Source organism: Peromyscus leucopus, chromosome 14 (genome assembly GCF_004664715.2).
Source record: "Peromyscus leucopus breed LL Stock chromosome 14, UCI_PerLeu_2.1, whole genome shotgun sequence".
Taxonomy (NCBI): Eukaryota; Metazoa; Chordata; class Mammalia; order Rodentia; family Cricetidae; genus Peromyscus; species Peromyscus leucopus.
This window is the reverse complement of record NC_051075.1, coordinates 64,534,922-64,555,493: the sequence shown is the minus strand read 5'-3', so window position 1 is coordinate 64,555,493 and position 20,572 is coordinate 64,534,922. Positions and strand designations below refer to the sequence as shown.

Sequence of the window (20,572 nt, the reverse complement as noted above, 5' to 3'; positions counted from 1 at the left end):
TAATTGGTTCTTAAAAATCAAAAAAGCATTACTGAATTCTTCTTATAATAAAGAATGTACACAAATATACCCGTCTTTATTTTTACTTTTAAAAATTCTTTTTCTTATTATATTTTTACATGAGTGTAAGTACCTATGCTTGTGTGTGTGTATTCATGTGTGGGGTAGGCATATATTTTGGTACCTGTGCATGAGGAGGCGGAAGATCGACATCAAGAATCATCCTCTATTGTTCTATTGTTATTGTTCATTGAGTCAGGGTCTCTCAGTTGAATCCAAAGTTTACTGATATGGCTAGTCTACATAGCAGCTCGCTTTGAAAAAAACATTTTTTGTTTTTTATCTTCCAAGGCTGGCTACCACAGGCAGGCTACCATACACACCCACTTGGTATTTATGTAGTCTTCTGGAGATGCATACTCTGATCCTCAGACTTGCACATCAAACACCTTAACCACTGAGCCATCTCTCTAGCCCCTGTGCCTGGTTTTTAGAAACTGAATCTTGGGCTGGTGAGATGGCTCAGTGGTCAGAACATTAGCTAGTCTTCCAGAGGACCTGGGTTCAATTCCCAGAACACACATGATGGATGATAGTAACAGTCTGTAACTCCAGTGTGTGGGGAACAGACACCCTCTTCTGGCCTCCATGGGCACTCCATGCATATGGTATATAGACATAAATGCTGGCAAACATTGATACAAATAACATAATAAATTTATTTCAATTAAGAAAAAATTGAATCTTTTTAGTCAATTGGAATCTATGCTCTCTAGTTCCAAAATATTGACTATTGCAGAACCAAATCCTAAGGTTCTGTCCAGATCTGGAAACGTACTGACATTTATTGAACAATTGCTCCATGTCTGTTATTTAGTTGTGCCAGTCAGCTTTCTATTACCAACAAATATCTGAGAAAATCAACATGTAAAGAGAAAAGCTTTTTTTACGTCATGGTTTGTGGCCTGGTTAGTCTCAATTGTCAACTTGACACAGCCTATATTCATCTGAGAGATAAAAAACCTCAATGGAATTGCCTAGAGTATGTTGGCCTACTAGGGGTGAATAGAGAATATATGTAGGAGAGCCCAGGCCACTGTGGGTAGCACTATTCCCATGGAAGAGTCAATGAACAAGCTAGCAAACAGCACCTTTCCTCCTTGATTTCTGCCTCAAGTTCCTGCCCTGAATTCCCTCCATGGTTAATTGGGGCCTAGACGTACAGGTCAAAAAAATCTTATTCTTCCCCAAGTTGCTTCTGATTGTTATTGGAGACCAGAACAATCTGGGAATCCTGTTGCTTCAGGCCCTGTGGAGATGCAGGGGTGCTTACCTTATGTCTCAAGAGCAAAACAGACAAAAACTAGGCTGCGGTCCACTGAACAACCTAGCACATGCTTCCAAAGGCCTGGAGACCTCCCTATAGATTCCAACACCCCCCAAGAACCCTGGGAAGCAAACTTTAAGAACTTTGGGGGACACTGGCTGTTCCAATTATAACACAGTGATAACTGTCTTCATGTTTGTATCATCCTTATACATGGCTACTTTATCATAATCCATTAAGAATTAAGTGGAGAGTTATATAAGACATCAAGATTCACAGAGCTGGACACTGAAGAACTAAGATTTAAATCCAGAAAGTTTAGCTACATGATCTTCTGTTTTAACTAACATGTTCACACCTTGTTGAATTTTTTTTTTTTTTTTTTTGTTTAGAACAGATACCATCTTGCCTCAGCATTCCTGGCCAGCACCTTGCTGAAAAAACACCTGCTGGGACCACAGAACTTTTCTATTCCTAGTGAAATTCATCCAAGAGACAACCTTAAGTTGGCTTCTTTATCAACGGTAGAAAAAACCACCTATTGAACCTTTCTGTTGGCAAAGTAACCACATGCAAGAAGAAGGAAAGAGAAAGGACAAGTCAACTGAAGACAATAGGGAGACAAGAAGGGGTAGAAAGAAAGAGCAGCGGGTTTGAGGGGGGAGTAAGTGAGAGAAAGAGATTTAGAGAAAAAAGCGCTGGAGGAGAAAGAAGTGAAAGGGAAAAGAGGAAGGGGGGGGACTTAAAAATAAATCTGTGTATATGTTAAGCATGAATCTTTCCAGCCTGGAGCTTTTCTATTTCTAATTAGAGGTAGCTTCCAGGGCTGCAACATCAAGCCTGTTCACCCCAGCTCAAAGGATCCTTTTGTTATTTTGTGATATTACAGAGTTCCTTGGCTCTAATAACAAGTTGGGACCAATTTCAGGGCTACTTCCTCAAACAATTGCTTCCTCTTTAAAAGGCTAAAATTACATAATGTAAGTTGCATCCACCAGGTGTTACAAATGTACTTTACTTGACAAGGTTCTGAAGCAGAGTCATGAACCTATTCACAATAGATATCCAGAAAGACCATCCCTGGGGGGCCATGAAAAGCCCTGTGCATAGCCCGTCATAAACTGCTTGATGCCTGCTGCAGCCTCCACCCCCTCCTTGCACTTTACAAGATAAGGTCTTTGTACTTTGAATTTTCATCCACATATAGGAGCTTTCAAATGACCTGTGCTGTGGTAGGATTTTTTTTTTTTTTTTTTTTTTTGTCAGCTTGACACACGTTCCAGTCATCTGGGAAAAGAGAGCCAAATTGAGAAAAACGCTTCTATCAGATTGGCCTGTAGGCAAGTCTGTAGAAGCATTTTCTTGATTAATGATTCTGTGGAGGGCCCAGTGTACAGTGTGTGATATCCCACCTGGGCAGGTGGTCCCAGGTTGTTTAAAAGATCAAGCTAAGGTATGATGAGCACACCCATAAGCATTTGTACTGGCTGGTTTTGTGAGTCAACTTGACACAAGCTAGAATCATCAGAGAGGAAGAAGCCTCAGCTGAGGAAATACCTTCATGAGTTCCAGCTTTAAGGCATTTTCTCAATTAGAGATCAATGGGCGAAGGCCCAGCCCATGGTGGATGGTTCCATCCCTGGGCTGGTAGTCCTGGGTTCTATAAGAAATAAGCCTGGAGAAGACAAGCCAATAAGCAGCATCCCTCCATGGCTTCTGCATCAGCTCCTGCCTCCAGGTTCCTGCCGTGTTTGAACTGTTGTCCTGTCTTCCTTCAGTAATGAACAGCAATGTGGAAGTATAAGCTGAATAAATGTTCTCCTCCCCAACTTGCTTTATAGTCATGGTATTTGATCACAGAAATAGAAATCCTAACTAACATAGCATTCTTCCATGGTCTTTGCTTGAGTTCCTGCCTTCGGGTTTCTGCCTTGAGTTCCCTTTATGATGTACTATAAACTGTAAACTGAAGTTCCTCCTTGAGTTACCTTTGGTCATGGTCTTTATCATAGCAACAGAAAGCATTGATATAACCCCATACATTTTTTATGACCTGATTTGCTTTCTGTCTTCCTTTACTGAAAAGTTGAACAGAGATGTTATAGTTTGTAATAAACAAAGCTGAAAGCTGATCTTCAAAACAAGATACAGTGGATGAATTTGGTAGAATTACACAAAGGAAGAGTAAGACAATAGTTTGTGTGTGTGTGTGTGTGTGTGTGTGTGTGTGTGAGAGAGACAGACAGACAGATAGACAGAATTTGAATGTTTTATTGATAAGAAATTAGCTTCCCCAGACTACTGAAAGTAACTAATTGAAAATGTGTATTTTCATACATATCATCCATTATTCCCTCAAGTTCTAGATGAGAAGTGTTCTCAAAATCCTAATTGAATGGGTCATAAGCACCCAACTATTCCCCATCCAAAGGAAAGGGTCTTTTTCTGCTTATTCTAGCTTCTGGTGGTTCCATCCAAGCATTGTTGGCTGGTGGCTGAATCACTCCAATCCCTAATTTGTGCTTTGTCTTCATACTGTTTCCCTTTCATATTTTTAATTATTTTTTATTTTTATAAAGATACTACTGTAGAATTTTTTCTCATGTTAATCAAGCATCATCTCATCCCTAATTACCACTGCACAGATATCTGCTACCCTTATTTCCAAACAAGGTCTCATTCTGAGATTCTGGGAACCACCAGAAGTTTGAGACTCAGTTGGACACACTGCAAAAAAAAAAAAAATGTTCTTATTTCTTGGTTACATGTACCCCAGAGTGCTATAACTCCTTACAGTTACAGGTAAAAGTGCTGATTCTTTAGTGAAATGATGTTAGACCTGTTGTGTGTACATGTATGCTTGCATGGGATCTATGTTTATCTGCAGAGTTTGGATCTGAAGTCTTCTCTAAAAGTTCACAGGCTAAAGGCTTGTTCCAAAGCCTGTGACACTACTGAGAAGCGGTGGAATCTTTAAGGGGTGGGGCCTATTGGCAGGAGGTTACTGGAGATGTGTTCTAGAAGGGTATATTATGACCTCAGCACCTTCCTTTCTGTGTTTGCTACCTAGATACTAGAAACTGTGCAGCTTTGGTGTATCACACACTGCCCATCATCATGGTACTATAGGCCTCAAAGCAACAGGTGAGTTGAATGTGGACTGAAGCCTCTAAAACGGTGAGCCAAAATAAACTTCTTTCCTCCTGTGACTCATATAGGATACTTTCTCAGTGATTAAGAGTTGACAGGTACCATGTCATTGAACATTTGTAGTAACATTAAAAGTTGATAATTTAGACAGGAATGGAGGTTCATATTATAATTACAACTCTAAAGATATTGTACAAGTTCAAGGCCATCCTGGACTACATAATGAATTCCAGCCTAAGCATAGTGTGAGACCCTTTCTGGAGAAAAAAGAAAGGAAGGAAGGAAATAAAAAAGGAAGAAGGAAGAAAGAAAGACAGACAGACAGAAAGATTAGCCATCCAATATTAGTTCTCATATTATTTTTATTTTATGTGTATATGTGAATATCTACACATGTACACATGTATCACCAGGCAAGAACTGGAGTTACAGGTAGCTATGAAATACTGCATTGGTACTGGGAACTGAACTCTAGTCCTCTGCCAGAATAGCAAGTAAGTGTTCTTAACCACTGGGCAAAACTCACCAGGCCCCTCACATTATTTTTCAAAAGTATCAAGAAATCTCAACCTGGAAATGATTATGGAACTGATCCAAATGTTATATGATGTCATCTTTGGCTTATAGATGTTTGGCACTCAAAAAATTTCCACTTTTAGGCATAATACACAGGAACTCCTTGACTCATTTTCTCAAACTCCAGTTAGAATTTATTACACCAGAAGTTCAGTGTTCAGAGTTAGTTCACAATGACACTGTCTGCTATACATGCTTTTTACTGTAAAATTTTGCCATATTTTCTTCAGTAAGTGATGTGGAATGAATGTGTCCTGTAGTCCCAGGGTTTGTGTTGAAGCCTTAATTAGAAAATTGATGGTACTTTGGTGTCCATCCTTAGGGAGATAATCAGTTATAAGTGTGGATTCTTTGTGATGGACTTAGTGCCTAATAGAGACAATCTCAGGCCAGCCAGGCATGGTGTCTCATGTCTGTAACTCCAGCACTAGGGACACAGAGGCAGGAAGCTTGTCATAAGTTAAAGAAAGTTAAAGAGCAACTCAAGCTACATATTGAGTTACAAGACAGCTTGGGGTACAAGATGAGGCACTATCTCAAAAAACCAAAACCAAATAACCCTCAAACAAAACAAACAAAAATATAAAATAGAAGATTTTCTTTGGCTTTGTCTCTGTCTCTTCTCTCTCCCTCCCTTCTCTCTCTCTCTCTCTCTCTCTCTCTCTCTCTCTCTCTCTCTCTCTCTGACAAATAAACATCACAGTTGTAAGAACAGTAAAAACTTAAAAAGCAAACAAACAAAAACCAAAACAGTCATGATAGGCTGAGTCAGGAGGATTACCGTGATTCTGAGGCTATCCTGGGCTACATGGTGAGTTCTAGTTCAGCTAGGACTATAGTGTGATGGTTTTAAAGAATGAACAAAAATCTCCTAGTACTTGAATTTTCAAAGATCATGGCAACATGAGAATAAGAACCCATCTCAAACATAAAACAACTGAGAAACAAGAAAAACTACTGAGTGGGCTGAAATGATTTTTCTTTATCTTCAATTGAACATTTACTTGATTTAAGGTATGCAGATTTGAGAAGAATTTGAGGAAAAATGGCAAATTTTAAGATTCAGTATAAGGGGCAGATAAATAGCATCAATGATTATAGAAAGAGTGTGCACCGGGATTGCAAACTCCTTGTGTGCTTTGTGTAAACTTATTTCCTTCTTACAGGTGCCATTTCCATTTTCTGACCTGTGTCAGTATTCTAAGACAATATGGAAAAAAAGGGCATTTATGTAATCATAATCATTTTAATAAGATTAGTAACAATATTGGCAATTCTAGAATTAGAGTAAAAAGCAATACAGTGGCAGAAACGGCAATCCCATCATTTAATATTAAATGTGATTATACACAAGGTGTTCTGTCATCTGTCTACATCTTAGACATGGTAATTATTTTCTGCATTTAGTAAGTCTTTATTTTATGAGAAATGTTCAATCATGTATTGGGCAAAGGAAGAGGTCTTTGGATTCTGCTTAGGAAGTCTGGATAGCTAGTGATTGCTTCATGTTTGAAATTGGCTCCTAGCATCCTTGATATGCATCCACTTTTGTGTCATCTTCTTGTGTCTTGTAACTCGGTACCACACATGTTGTTGGCACATGGTCCTTGAAGAAGTCTGTGCATGAAGCTCTGGGTAATTGGTTAGGAAAAGCTGAATGGCATGAATGAGCGGTGACGAGTTGTGTTCCTTTAATCTGAGAGGTCCCTTCTGGAGATGGATGATGGCATCTGTGTGTTCAAGATTGTACAGTGATGACATAGATAATGGGGCAGCTCATGGATGTGCCTTTGCTAAATCAGGAGACTGGTGTTTGCCTGTGGGTGTTCTTTCCCTCTCAACATGCCTCCCCTGTACCCCTAGAGCCCTCTTCACATTCTGTTGCTTTCGTACTTCTCAAATGTATCATTAAGGATTTCCTATGGGAATTAAGTAGGCCTGGAATGATTAAGGTGATTTATACCCATTACTGATTTGTCACTGAAACTACAGGGAGCATAATGCCCAGTCTTAATCAAACTTTCCTTATGATTATGTTTACACGTGAATATGTGAAAGATCATACGCTGTGGCCAGGTCAGTTTACCATGTGGATGCCTCCTGCTGGTTTTGCCAAGTGGCAGTGGGATGGAATAAATGGGCATGTTTTTTCTTTATTTGCTTTTAGAATAGGCTTTATTTCAGACCCCACAGAATCGCCACATCCTTCTGGTACATTTCAACCTGAGTTCCTTAATGTAAAATTGAGGGGGAGGGACCTTTATGTTAATAAAGCTATAAAAATGTAACCTAAAGAAAAAATTTGGGACATTTAAAATATCATTGCCCCTTCTAAGGTTAGGAGACTTGACATTTCCTCTCAGAAATAGTCTTGAGCTAAGTAATAATTTTATTTTTTTTTTGAGAAAATCCCAAGCTCACTGATATCTTACATAGCAGCCTCTTTTATATTGATGTGATGTCTGAGATAATGATCTGTCTCTCCACTTCTTAGTTTTCCATTCTATTTTTACAGAAAGTAAACAAACTTATAAACAGTTTAGTGTATTGAAGGATGTTAGTCGTAGAGATATATTTTGGTTTAAAGTTATCTTTCCAATTGTTAATTGTTTTGAGCTACAGATCCCGAACTTTCTTTACAGCTAGGGATGGTCTTGAACTTGTCAGCTTCCTGCTTTAGCTTCCTGAGTGCTGGGCCTACAGGTGTGTCTATTACCAAACTTGGATAAAAATTAGCTTAAAGGAGTTGTTTGGAGGGGTGATGTTTATTTAAACTTAACTAGAACCAAAAGCTTTCTGAGTACCTCCAAGAAATGACTTTTTCTGAGAAAGGTGGATTGTCTGAGTACTTTCAATTCCTCTTCTGATAAAGAGAGGTAAATGGGAGGGTATAGTTTCCAGAAAGTGGGAGAGCATGGCTCATATATGTACAGAGTACCTTTTGTATAGACTTGGCATCATGAATTTCATATATGATGAATGTATGTCCAATTTTAACTATTAATGAGGGAATCAGAAGTCTGGAAAGCACCTAGGAAACACTCTGGGGTGGAATGCTTAGTGGGTTCTCATGCAAATGACCACACAGCCTAGGCTACAGAGTAAGACTATTTGTAAAAAAAAAAAATACAAACAAATTAGTTTATCTCTGTCTATTCTCAAGTTTCTTAGAGGGCCAAGTATGCAGAGAATGCAATTATGACAGGTTAAAAAAACATTTAAGATTATATCTTCAGTGCATCTTGAAGGATTTTTAAAAGTCTTCTGAATCATCTAGTCTAAGGCTAATAACCCAAACCCAAGCCTGAGACACTCATAGCTACAGGCTGCTCCTGGTTATTGTATGAGAATTATTTCCTCCTGCTGGTCTAACAGAGCTTAGGAGGTTCAGCATGCTTGTTAAAGGCTGAGACCCTGTATGACAGAGTGTACTCTGATTGTCCCCATTTCCTTGGTGATTTATGAGCATCAGTCCCACATATGAAATAAGATGAAAATTCCTTAATGATGTGTTTGTCATCTCTAAGTACAGTGAGATTTATTTTCCAATATGTTACTGCAGGTATATTCTTTATTGCAATTTATTCAACTATATCATGATAAAAAGGAAGAGCAAATAATGGCAAGAAGAAAGTACATTTCCAATGAAAGGAAACACACACACACACACACACACACACACACACACACACACACAAGCACAGGCACACATACACATTCACACATCATATACTTCAACATACTGTGTTTTCAAGAATATACACAAATTTGAAGATGATTCACCAGTAACATCATTTTCCATTACATAAATGGTTGAAGGTTCAAGTTTACTAAATATATTGGAAATAGTATTTAGTAGGATGCAGTTTTTGTATGGAGGGGAGATGTGTTTGTACAAGTTTATATGTGTCCATGTGTGCAGATACATATGGAGGCCGTAGGTAGACAGATATTAGGTGTCTTTTTCAATTGATCTCCTCCTAAGTTTTTGGGACAAAGTCCCTCACTGAACTCAGAGCTTACTGATTCCACTAGACTGGCAGTCCATCTAGCTCCAGAGCTCTATCTGCCTTATCTATGAACTACAAACCCTGGTGTTTCAGACACACAGTCCTGCATTTGGCTTTATATGTAAGTGTTGGGGCTCTCAACACAGGACTTTGTGCTTTGTATTTGCACAACAGGGGTATTACCAAATGTGCTATCTCTCCAACCCCTAGTCTTTTGTTGTCTTTTTTGGGGGAGGGGTTGTTGTTGTAACTTTAGGCCAAGGTCTTCCTCTATTAGTATCACAGGTCTTTTTTCCCCCTTTAATTGAAAATCATTTTTTTTTTCTCACATAATATATCCTGATTATGATTCTCTTCCCTCTTCTACTCCTAGTTCTTCCCCACCTCTCCTCACGTTGGATCCACTTCTTTTCTGTCTCTCACTGGAAAACAATGGACTTCTAAGAGATAAAAATAAAATATAATAAAACCTATCACATTGAGGTTAGACAAGACAAACCAACAGAAGGAAAAGAGCCCAAGAAAAGGCCGAAGAATCAGAAACCCACTCATTCATTCACTTACTCAGAAATCCCATAAAAACACGAAACTGGAAGCCATAGTATATATGCAGAGGACTTGGTGTTGGCCCATGCAGGCTCTGTATATACTTTTAGTGTCTGAAACTCAGAGGTCTTAAAGTCATGGTACAGATTACAATATAAATATTATGAATTTAAAATATTTATCAGAAGCATATCCTAATTAAAAATATAATTCAATATTTTATTAGTCAAAATAGTTTATGAAGATACTATTAGGTTGCTGTGATCACTGAGAAAATATAAAAATTTTAAAACTTTCATGTTTATAATCTCTTCAAAGAAAAATAAACTGAATCCTACAGTGTTTTAAAACTTATTAAAAAACATAAAAACATGAAATGTATACTTGCATTATATACCACATTTATAGCTATTTTAAACCAATATTACAAAACTAACCCAAAGATACATCTTGATTATATAGACTTACATTCTTATGAAAAGTATTTCTGAGATTTTATTTTTGGCCAAAAAAAAAAAAAAATTAGATTTTTTTTTTTGTTAAATACCTGGCATTCTTAAGGTATTATAAATTCAGTTTTCTTATTTTTCTGGGACTCTGGGAGTATTACATTCATGCAAACACTTAATCAGAACAGTCCCTCTTTGTTTTGAGAGAGAGTTTGTAATTTATCAATGCTCTTCATAGTTAAGGAAATATTTTACCTCTACACAAGGGAGGTAGTGAGTTTTCTCCACTGTAGACACAAAAAGACCAAGTTTCTATCACACAATTTCAACACTAGTGCCGTTGTAGATCTCCAAGACAAATCCTTCGCTACATGGGGTGTGGAATGCTTTATAAATTTCTGTCCATTGTGTTCATTTTTACAGAGACAAGATAAATGAGAATGATTAAGAAATTCACTTTAGATCCAGTAATATTAGTGGACCTGATGAAGACCCACCAGAGAATGAAAATCAAGAGGAGGAAAAGAGGAGGCAACAGAAAATACAATCAACAGGTATTTTTGTATCTGTTTTAATGTGTAGTTTTAATGTCACTTGAGATCAATTCTTAGGATCACACATAGGGACAGACTCCACCTATGTCTGCTGAATTCCTTTGAATAATGTGAAAGGACCTTCTAGTTCCAAAGCTGTCTGTAATTTAAAAATATTAATCTTATATGTTTTAAATACATATATCCCAACATTTATTTAACATCTTGTCTAGAAGCAGCAGGATAGGACTCCAGAGATTCTAAAGCCTCTGAGCAAACCAGGATCTAGATAATATACCAGGAACCACATACTAAAAGTACCGACAAAAGTGAAGGCAAAACTGATTGATGTCAATCCCTTTAACTATTTCTAAGTTTGGGACAAATAGAAGAAAATTTAGGAAGAGCAAAAATTCCCTAAAGAATAGTTATAGCTTATGATTGTTGAAAATATGAACTTGGAGCTACTAAGAATTTAACATTCTGCTCATTCTAGGCAATCTATATCATTAAGAAGCAGACAGTTATGCACATGCTACTAAAACTGGATGAAGGCATTGGAATGGGAATGGTTTTATCTTTAAAATATCTTATCTTTTTATAGCAAAAACTTTGGAGAGTGACTGGACGGTGTCCAGGGCAAATAGCCTTGGCTTCAAGCTGCCTTTTGCCTTTGTAGCTGTTTCTAATTAACCCCTGTGGAAATTTTTTTGCCAGCTTAAATTCCATACTAAAAAAAAATGCTTATTAAATCTGTACAATAAATCAGCTTTTAGTACATCTTGTTGTAGAAAAAAAATGAAGTAATTGCCATAAACACAGATACGTTTTAATACAGATCATAACAGGACATCTTTGCTCCAAAACAACAATTCCAACGGGTCTGATTAGAAGCATGGAGCAACCTCACACATCTCCCTAACGTGAGCATATTCACACAGGCAAAAACAACCTCCAATCTTCCAGACTTCCGCTTATTTTTCTTTTATTTTGGGCTATCCAATGCTTGTGCTTCTGAGGAACATCTGCTATTTGTTTAATTGGCTATAGTATCAGCCAAGTGCAAGGAGTGCACACTGCTTCATTCTGATCTCCTTCAACTCCTGACCTTGTTTGACACGCTATATAGAAATGTCAAAAATTCCTCAGTCAGGTCCTGCAAACACCTGCAAAAGCTCTGAGCTTGATTGCAGGCAGCTGATGTTGATTGCAATGAGTGCTGGATTTTTTTTTTTTCTCTCTCTCAGACTTTCTAACTGGTAGAAATTAGAATTGAGGAAGACCAGTTGGGCCTCTGCCATTCTTTCATTATAGTTCCAGTGAATACATGTACAAGTTCTTCTGTTTAAAGGAATTCTAGCAATCTGGGGTAGAGGGGGGTTGTAGGGGGAAGCTTCTTTTTGTATTTAAAGGCAACTGTGGGAAGTACTTTTTTCACTACCATGATCTTTCTGTTAGTAAGTTTACTCCAATCTTTCCTCTTTAGAGTCCTTCTAATATCAAGTGATTCTCTTTTCCTGAATGGTATTACAGGTCCTTTGGCTCTTGACAGGCATGAGCTAAGACATCATTATTCTAAAAGCCCAGAATCTGAAATGCTTCAAAATCTGAAACTTTTTAGATATTGACAAGACAGCTCAAATGGAAAGTTCCACAGCATGAAAATTCATTTCATTCACAAAATGGTTTAAAATATAGCATAAAATTACCTTCAGGCTATGAATAAAGGGATATAGAAAACACAAATGTAATAGTGCTTAGACCTAAGTCTCATCTCAAGGAAAGCTCTTTGCATACCTGCAAATATTTTAATGCCTTGAACAATCTCAAATCCAAACATTTGTGGTCCTAATGATTTCAGTTAAAGGATGCTCAAGTTGCATCATTTTTCCTTCAACATATTCAGGGTTCAGACTCTGAGTTCATCTATAGTGACATGGGCAGATGGGTTTTACAAATATGGCTAGTTCTCTTTCCATTATTTGTGCCTCGGAAAAATATAGGGTGGATTTGTAACTCACCAAAATTCATACTAAGTGTGAAATGGGATAATCAGGGCCATGCTAAACCTCTTAAAGTTTAGAGTCTTCTGGGTGGATAGTTCCAGGCCCCAGTGACTTTAATTTTTCATGGTCTTTTCCTAGTAAAGTAACTTCTTCCTGTGGCTTGGTGGCATGGCCAATGCAGGATTCTATGGCTCTCCTGAAGTGCCTGTCTCCCACAGCATTAGTCACTTCTCTGCTTTTTGATGGTGTCATTGATTTTACTCTGATATTTTTCTCATTAACGAAACCCCTGTTCTGTACTATGAAGTTTTCTGAGAATAGCTTCATGTGTCTGTGAATCACACCAATGACTTAATTTTTTTGTCTTGTCTGTAGCAATCAGGCACATTTTGGCTTCTCTACATCCTCTCAGCATGGAAACCTTTCACAGAGCTCTGGGTAAACTGTTTAGCTATCCTGAAATAGACTTCTTTGAGAAAGAAACAGAACAGAATGTTCACATAAAAGTGCTAGGGTGGATAATAATCATATTTAGCACTTAGATAGTAGATTTCATTCCCACATACTTTACAAACAACATCTAAATAAACCTTTCACCATTTCATTAAATAGATAAATAAGCACTATTATCTCAGCATTCTTTTCCATGGAGAGAAAAAAATCTTTGCTGGTTTATAACTGCGATAAGTAGGCGATTATTTCAGAATAATGATCCTCACTCCCATGCCTGTCTGTAAGCCTGACTCCAACTACCTGTTCCAATTTTCTTTTCAAGGGAACAGATTAATTGGTACCCATGTTGGCCATTGTGCAAGTGCAGTCAGACTCATTCAAAGAGTTACTGAGAGATGGGAGCCTGGGAAGTTTCCTTCACAGGATTGGCAAGATAAAGAAAAATAAATATATATGTGAAATCTATGAAGAAGGGAACTAAAGAGCGTGTCTCAGAGACCTGGGCCTCCCTCAGTCATTATTCCCATGCTTTGTAGGCAGGCAATCAAGCTGTCCCCAAGGCCTGGTAGAAGGTGGCTTACTGTTCACATTTGGTAAGCTTCAGAGATTGCAACCTTTTTCGACACTGAGAAGCATAAGTATTTCATCTCTTATAATTTCCTTGGGATGTTCCGCAGGCTTGGTGAAGGTTATTAGCATGTGTCTGTTACTTGGTTCATTTTCTGCTGTACTTCTCTTTGTGAGCAAACATTACATCTCCTTCCATTCAAAAAAGGCATGTGGACTTACTTCTCTGCTATCAAGTACACTTTGTTTCTAAACGATGGTGTGATACCAATTAGACATTCTTTTTTTTTTTTTTTGATTTTTCGAGACAGGGTTTCTCTGTGTAGCTTTGTGCCTTTCCTGGGACTCACTTGGTAGCCCAGGCTGGCCTCAAACTCACAGAGATCTGCCTGCCTCTGCCTCCCGAGTTCTGGGATTAAAGGCATGTGCCACCACTGCCCGGCTCTTTTTTTTTTTTTTTTTTTTTTTTTTTTATTGTACAATGGCCTTGTTTCTTAAAATATCAAAGTACAAAAATAGATCAGTACTCATATATGCTTCCATGTAAACTGGAAGTCTGTAGATGAACAGAATTATGGTGAGTGATGTGGATATAATTGTTTCATTAACCTATTAAGCTTATTATCTTGAGTCCTGGAGAGTAATGTGTGACTCTTGGTAGCATCAAACTGAATGACTCTTAATATTTCCAAAATAATGTGTTTGAAGTAGAGGTATAGGGATGGGACCCTGGAAGGAGTTGGAGTTCATTCTCACCACCATTGATCTGAGAAATATTTTCATTAGCACTCACGTCATCCCCATAATTTGGCAATGTCAGAAGTCCATTCATAAACCTGGGATGAAATGAAATCTTCAGTATTCAGATTACTTTTGTTTGGTCTCTAAAGAATTAGTCTAATTATAGTCACAGTAAAATAATGGGTTCTAGAGTTTGGAAATATGATATGATGCTAAGACAGCATTTTACCAGAAAACTTGAAAGGAAGTCAGTATGACTTTACCAAAAAACAAAACAAAACAAAACAAAAACAAACAAACAAACAAAAATACAAAAACAGAAAACTGGATCCAAGGAATGATGAATTCCATAGAGTCTAAAGTGTTTTTGATTCCAGAAGTAGAAAGAAAGTTCAGGCAAAGGCACTAGAGAAAATGGAGGCTTCATAAGCTCATGAACCTCCAGTCAAGTGAATCCTAGAAATATAGAGGAGGGTGGCTGAGTTGAGGACAAGGACAGTCTGTGAGTAAGGTCGAGGTCGGCAGCTTAGGTTGTCTGTCTCTGTTAGGATGGCATCTCAGGAGTAGCAAAAATACTGTGGAGAAGTCAAGATGTGACTTCTGTGCTCTTCAGAACACAGTGAGTCCCATAGCTTGCTGCACTCACTGAGATGGGTGATTCCTATACCCACTGCGTCTCCCACAGAACCACAGATAGAGAAGTGAAATAGACTCAATTTCTGAAAAATTCCCTAAGATACAAAAATATCTTTCTTTTTAGAGATTACAAGGCATTTGGAGGTCTGAGAGGGTGATTAACTAGGAGATACTGGAGTTTCGAGTAAGCTGATGGGATAGATGATACTTGTGAGTCATCCATTCATCATTACTTCATTTATTTGGATGTTCTTTTTCAAACATATTATTAAAATGTATGTCTCAGAAAGAAAGTAAGAGAGTGAGGGGGGAGGAGGGAACTGAAGAGGCAGTAAGATTTTATGTGTACCGCATGCATGTAAGTGCCCACAGAGGCCAGAAGAGGGTATCAGAACTCCTAGAACTGACTGGAATTACAGCCATTGTGGACCACCTGGAGAGGGTGCTAGAAACTGAACCTGGGTCCCCTATAGGAGCAATGGGTGCTCTCAAGGGTTGAACCATCTCTCTAGCCTCTAAAAAGTATTTTGAATAAAACAAATATAATTAGATCCCAAATAATAACCAATCTATAGTTCCACTTGTAATATTTGAGACCAGAAAGTAGGTCAAGTTTACTTTTAATAACTCTTCATAATATTTACAAAACCCAGTTTAGGATTTTCATCATATTGATTAAAAATTGTGTGTGGATCAATATTCCAATGTCACATATAGCAATTCTTTATCTCTTGCATTTCAATATTTTATAAACATAACAGTTTTAATATATTTTTATTTTTATTTTGTGTCACATTTTAAAAGAAGAAAACTAAGACCTAGTGGCAGTAGTTGAAAAGTATTGGAATTTTATGGCAGTCTCAGGTAATTTCAACAAATTATATCAAGGTCTGGCAGCTTAGGGCTTCGTTACGAATTTAATGAGTATGATCATAATTTTTACACTTGGAAAATTTGATGCAATTCAGTTCAAAGATAAGGCAGCAGTCAGTGTTGCCAAAACTCCATAACATGACCCTATTGTTTCTTGTGAAATTGAATAGAATAGAATATGGGTCATTCTGAGATATACTGAAGACCATTGAAATTTAACAAATACAAAAACTTGAAAGTAGTCCAATAATTAAATAACAAGCTTCAGGATGCAGGATTCTTCCCTAATTCATCTGATGAGTACCCCATGGGATGACTCATCTACACGACTTTAAACCTGGAGTAGGACAACAGTGACTTGGTATCATATCATCATTATTCAGGCAGATGGGGCAATTATCTTGCTAGTTCCAACAAAACGAGAAGGTTGATATATACCAATAGAATGGTTCACTGGTAAAATCCATAGTATAGCAAAAGGAACTAACCATGCTCATCTAAGAATGCTAACTACATCATAACAGCTCTATGACTTGAGCTGTGGCGTATTCTACTTGCAGGCAAAAAAGTGATAACAGAGGGGAGAAGGCATATTATAATCAGCTTTAGTCATATCAACATGAATTTAGACTTTCTAATTCTATACCTATATTCTTTCCAATATTACTTTATACACTAAAGCAGGACTGTGAACCAATCAGTCTGTTTAAATATATCAAAACTCCATAGCATGACCCTATTATTTCTTGTGAAATTGAATAGACTAGAATATGGGTCATCTTTGCACCTCATGTCAAGAGGTCTAGTTATTGAAGTTCAAAGAGGACCTGGTTCCTAAAGAGTGTACCTTGAAGATATCTAACAGCATGGGTCACAGGAGAGTTGGCCTCTGAAAAAGGACTCCAGGACAGAAAGTTCTCTACATAGATAAAAACTCATACCTCAACCAGCTTGCACTACCACATTTACTGAATTGTATATCTATTTTCTTTTTGGTTATTTATTTATTTATTATTTATTTTTTTTTGGGACAGGGTTTCTCTGTGTAGCTTTGTACCTTTTCTGGAACTCACTCTGTAGCCCAGGCTGGCCTCGAACTCAGAGATCCTCCTGGCCTTGCCTTCCAAGTGCTGGGATTAAAGGCATGTGCCACCACCACCCAGCAATATCTACTTTCTATAAGCAATGATATATTTGCTTTTCTTTGACATAATGGGTGGTTTGGGGACTTAATTTTGTCTAGCCTTAGATGCTCAAGATTTGCTTACCAGGTTCTTAGAAATTAATGCTGTGTAAACCCTAACCACTTACTTTATGGCTTTTGAAATGGATGACTTTCATATATAACTTCAGTGGAAAGGGCAAGTAAACTTTTCCCTTTGTAGGAGAACAAGAAATCATTTCTTCAGAATCAAGTTGTTATTGAATCAGAGAAAAATGATAATTAAGGACCAATGTTTCATACTCTTAATAAGTCCTCTTAGTGTTTCTGATATTCACTAAAATGAGAATCCTGTATGCCTTATGCCTACAGTTACAAAAACTCTACATCTTTAATGTCTCAAGTTTTTTTTTAACAACATAGAGTGTCCCATATGTTTGTACAGATGCTGTTGACCCATTAAATGATCACTGCTGGAGTTGTTGTATAAAATGTCCCACCCTTTAAATTTATCTAACCATTAATTTATGGTGTCACTTACAGTTTTCCCATAGATTTCCTGAATGCTAGATGCCAGTTTCTGTGTCTGCTTTGATTCATGTTGAATGCTTTGGACAATAAAACATCAGAGGTACTATTGTATATAGATTATGTTTCTTCCCATCAGTGGTCTTTCTGCTATTGTAGAGGGATTTCTCTTTTTATCTTTTGGTTATAAAGATGTCGCTCAGATCAATGATTGTAAGGTTATGTTTGCTCTATCTTGCATAGAAAGTTATACTTCCATTTAAAACAGTGAATTTATGGTGAAGCAGTTACTTGATGATAGCTTGTAACATGATATTCTATCATTACCTTCTATCCAATTATCTCTACAGAGAAAGGTAGTTGAATTACGTCATTCTTCTGCTTAATCCTTATCACCAGTGCCTTCTCTCCATCATATCAATGGTCTCTAAAAACTCCTTCCCCAGAAACCAATATCCTATAACCTCACCCTTCCCCTCACTATAGCAGCTTTCTCAGTTAAAGAGAGCCAAAGAACCCCAGTGCCTATCTATTCCCTGCTTGGAATGTTTTCCTTCACTTTCTTCACCATTTGCGTGGTGTTTTTCCTCAAATACAACCTTGCCTGTGAGACCTCTCCAAGCCCTTTTTAGAACATCAACCCTTCTAACATATCCCTGCCCCATTTCTCAATTATTGTTTCCTGTAACACTTACCATTAACTGGCGTGTTACCTCCTTATGTGCCTCCTTCTTTGTTGCCTTAATGAGGGATGATAGAAGTCAATCATGGTGGATAAAGGGTAGAGAGCAGGACTGCAATACCAGCATCACTCATCAAATTAGTAATGAGAAAGGAAAACAGTCTTGACAGCTGTCAGATGGAAACTGGAACAAGCCGCAAGGTCTTGGTTTTTCTACTGTTGAATATAAAGTGTTTAGTAAGATCTAACACCACACAAGGTCGTTCTGACACTCAGTGAAACAAAAAGCAGACCTTTTAATAGTCATGTCTGAGCAAAGACAGAACGTAAACACTATGGAAAGCAGAGTCCATATGTCCCATCTTTGATCTAACTGTTATAACTACTGTTTCTTCCCAATGACAGCTTTCAGTTCTGCTCTTCTTCTTATCCCTCCTAGACATAAAACCTTTAGACAACAAACATCCTATATTTAGAATCCCTTCCTCTTTCTTCCAGGTTCTGTGGGCTGAGGGTACTCCTTTCTGATGGCTCAGTATCTCTCCTTCTGTGTTCATGTGGCATTCTTTGTTTTATGGCTAGTCATATTTTCCACTTCCTCTTTTTTCTATATGTTCACATGTATATGCATGAACACAAAAACACACATGTGTTACAGCATGAATGTGGAGGTGCCAGGACAACTTTGTGTCTTCTTCTTTTACCTTTGTTCGAGGCAGGATCTTCCTTCTGGATTTTCTTCTGTCCATCTCACCATAGGAATGTATAGATTACAAATAGTTGCTACTGTATCTGGCTTTATGTAGGTTCTGGTGATATAAATTCAAGGCATCACACTTGTGTGGCCAGTACTTACTTACTGAACCACTTCCCCAGGCTGTTATCATCTTCCTTTGATTCCATTATGAGCCTGTCTAGATAATCCAAAATCATCCTGTATCTCAAAGTGCTTGACTTACATCTTCAAAGGTCTCCTCTGTAGCACGAATATTTAAAGGTCTTATTAATAAAAACAAACCCAGTGCCATTTATTAGGGTGAATACTGAAAGATCAGAGAGACAGAACAGGCCACAGCTAACCTCACCTCACCAACTTCTCAGCTGATCCTGTTTACTCAAACTGGAAGCCTCTGAGTCCTCATCAGCAATGAATCTCAGCTGAACTGCTGCTAAAAGCCTAAAAGCTTAACCAGGCTCTAGTTCCTGGTCCTCACATCTTATATACCTTTCTGCTTCCTGCCATCATTTCCTGGGATTAAAGGTGTGTGTCACCATGCCTGGTTGTTTCCAGTGTGGCTTTGAACTCACAAAGATCCAGACGGATCTCTGCCTTTGGAATGCTAGGATTAAAGGTGTCTGTGCTACCATTTTATGGCCTCTATGTCTGTCTATGGCTCTTCTGTTCCCTGACCCTAAATAAGTTTATTAGGGTCCATAGTATATTGGGGAACACAATATCACCACAGGTCTCCTTTTTCATATAAAATATAATTTATAGGTTCTAGGGGTTAGTATCTTGGAGAAAGGCTGTTTAGCCTATTGCATATTTTACTACCTTCCTTAATTGTGATTCAATAACAAAGCACTTCTTCCTTGAACTACCATGAACCCAAGCCATATACCTCACATCAGATCTTTATAACCATTCATGTTTCCTTTACTCACGGTTCCTTTACCAATGTGTTCTCCATTGGTGGAAGTGGTAACAAAGACATCTTTGTATGACACAGGTAGGTTCTTGGTTCTTGTGCCAGTTGGTTTTGTTCACTTAACACAACTCTAGACACATCTGAGAAGAAACAAATCTTAATTGAAAAAAAAAAAGAAGGAAGGAAATAAAATGCCTCAATCTGATTGGCATGTAGGCATTTTCTTGATTAATGATTGATGTGGAAGGAACCTGATTGGCCTGTAGGCATTTCCTTGATTAATGATTGATGTGGAAGGACCCTGTCTACTATGTGGTACTGTCCTTAGGTAAGTGGTCTTGGGGAATATAAGAAATCAGACTGAGGGGTGAGCCAGTAAATAGCACTCCTCCACGACCTCTGCTTCAGTTTCTTCTTCCAGATCCCTGCCTTGAGTTCCTGCCCTGACTTCCCTCAGTTACTTTTAGTTATGGTAACTTATAACAACAATAGAAATTCTAATTTAAGACAGTAGTTTCTGGTAGGTTAATGTGGACATATAACTTTTATCTGTCTTATATGAGTTACCAGGGTTTCATTTCCTCCAGTTTTCTATTTTCTTAAAATAACATATAATCAGTGAAAAATCTTAAGTAATGACTTCCATGGAGCATTGAACTATGTCAGTAAAAAAATAATTTGTAG

The 20,572-nt window shown here is 37.7% G+C and overlaps 1 long non-coding RNA gene across 1 annotated transcript in view; it reads left to right on the top strand.

The window, feature by feature from the left end:
• The first annotated feature begins 4,362 nt into the window (after positions 1 to 4,362).
• LOC119089003 overlaps positions 4,363 to 20,572 on the top strand; it is a 156,998-nt gene continuing 140,788 nt past the window's right edge. Inside the window, exons 1-2 of the long non-coding RNA XR_005092779.1 lie at positions 4,363 to 4,471; positions 10,482 to 10,612. This is a non-coding gene — a long non-coding RNA (uncharacterized LOC119089003). The remainder of the gene's footprint in view (positions 4,472 to 10,481; positions 10,613 to 20,572) is intronic.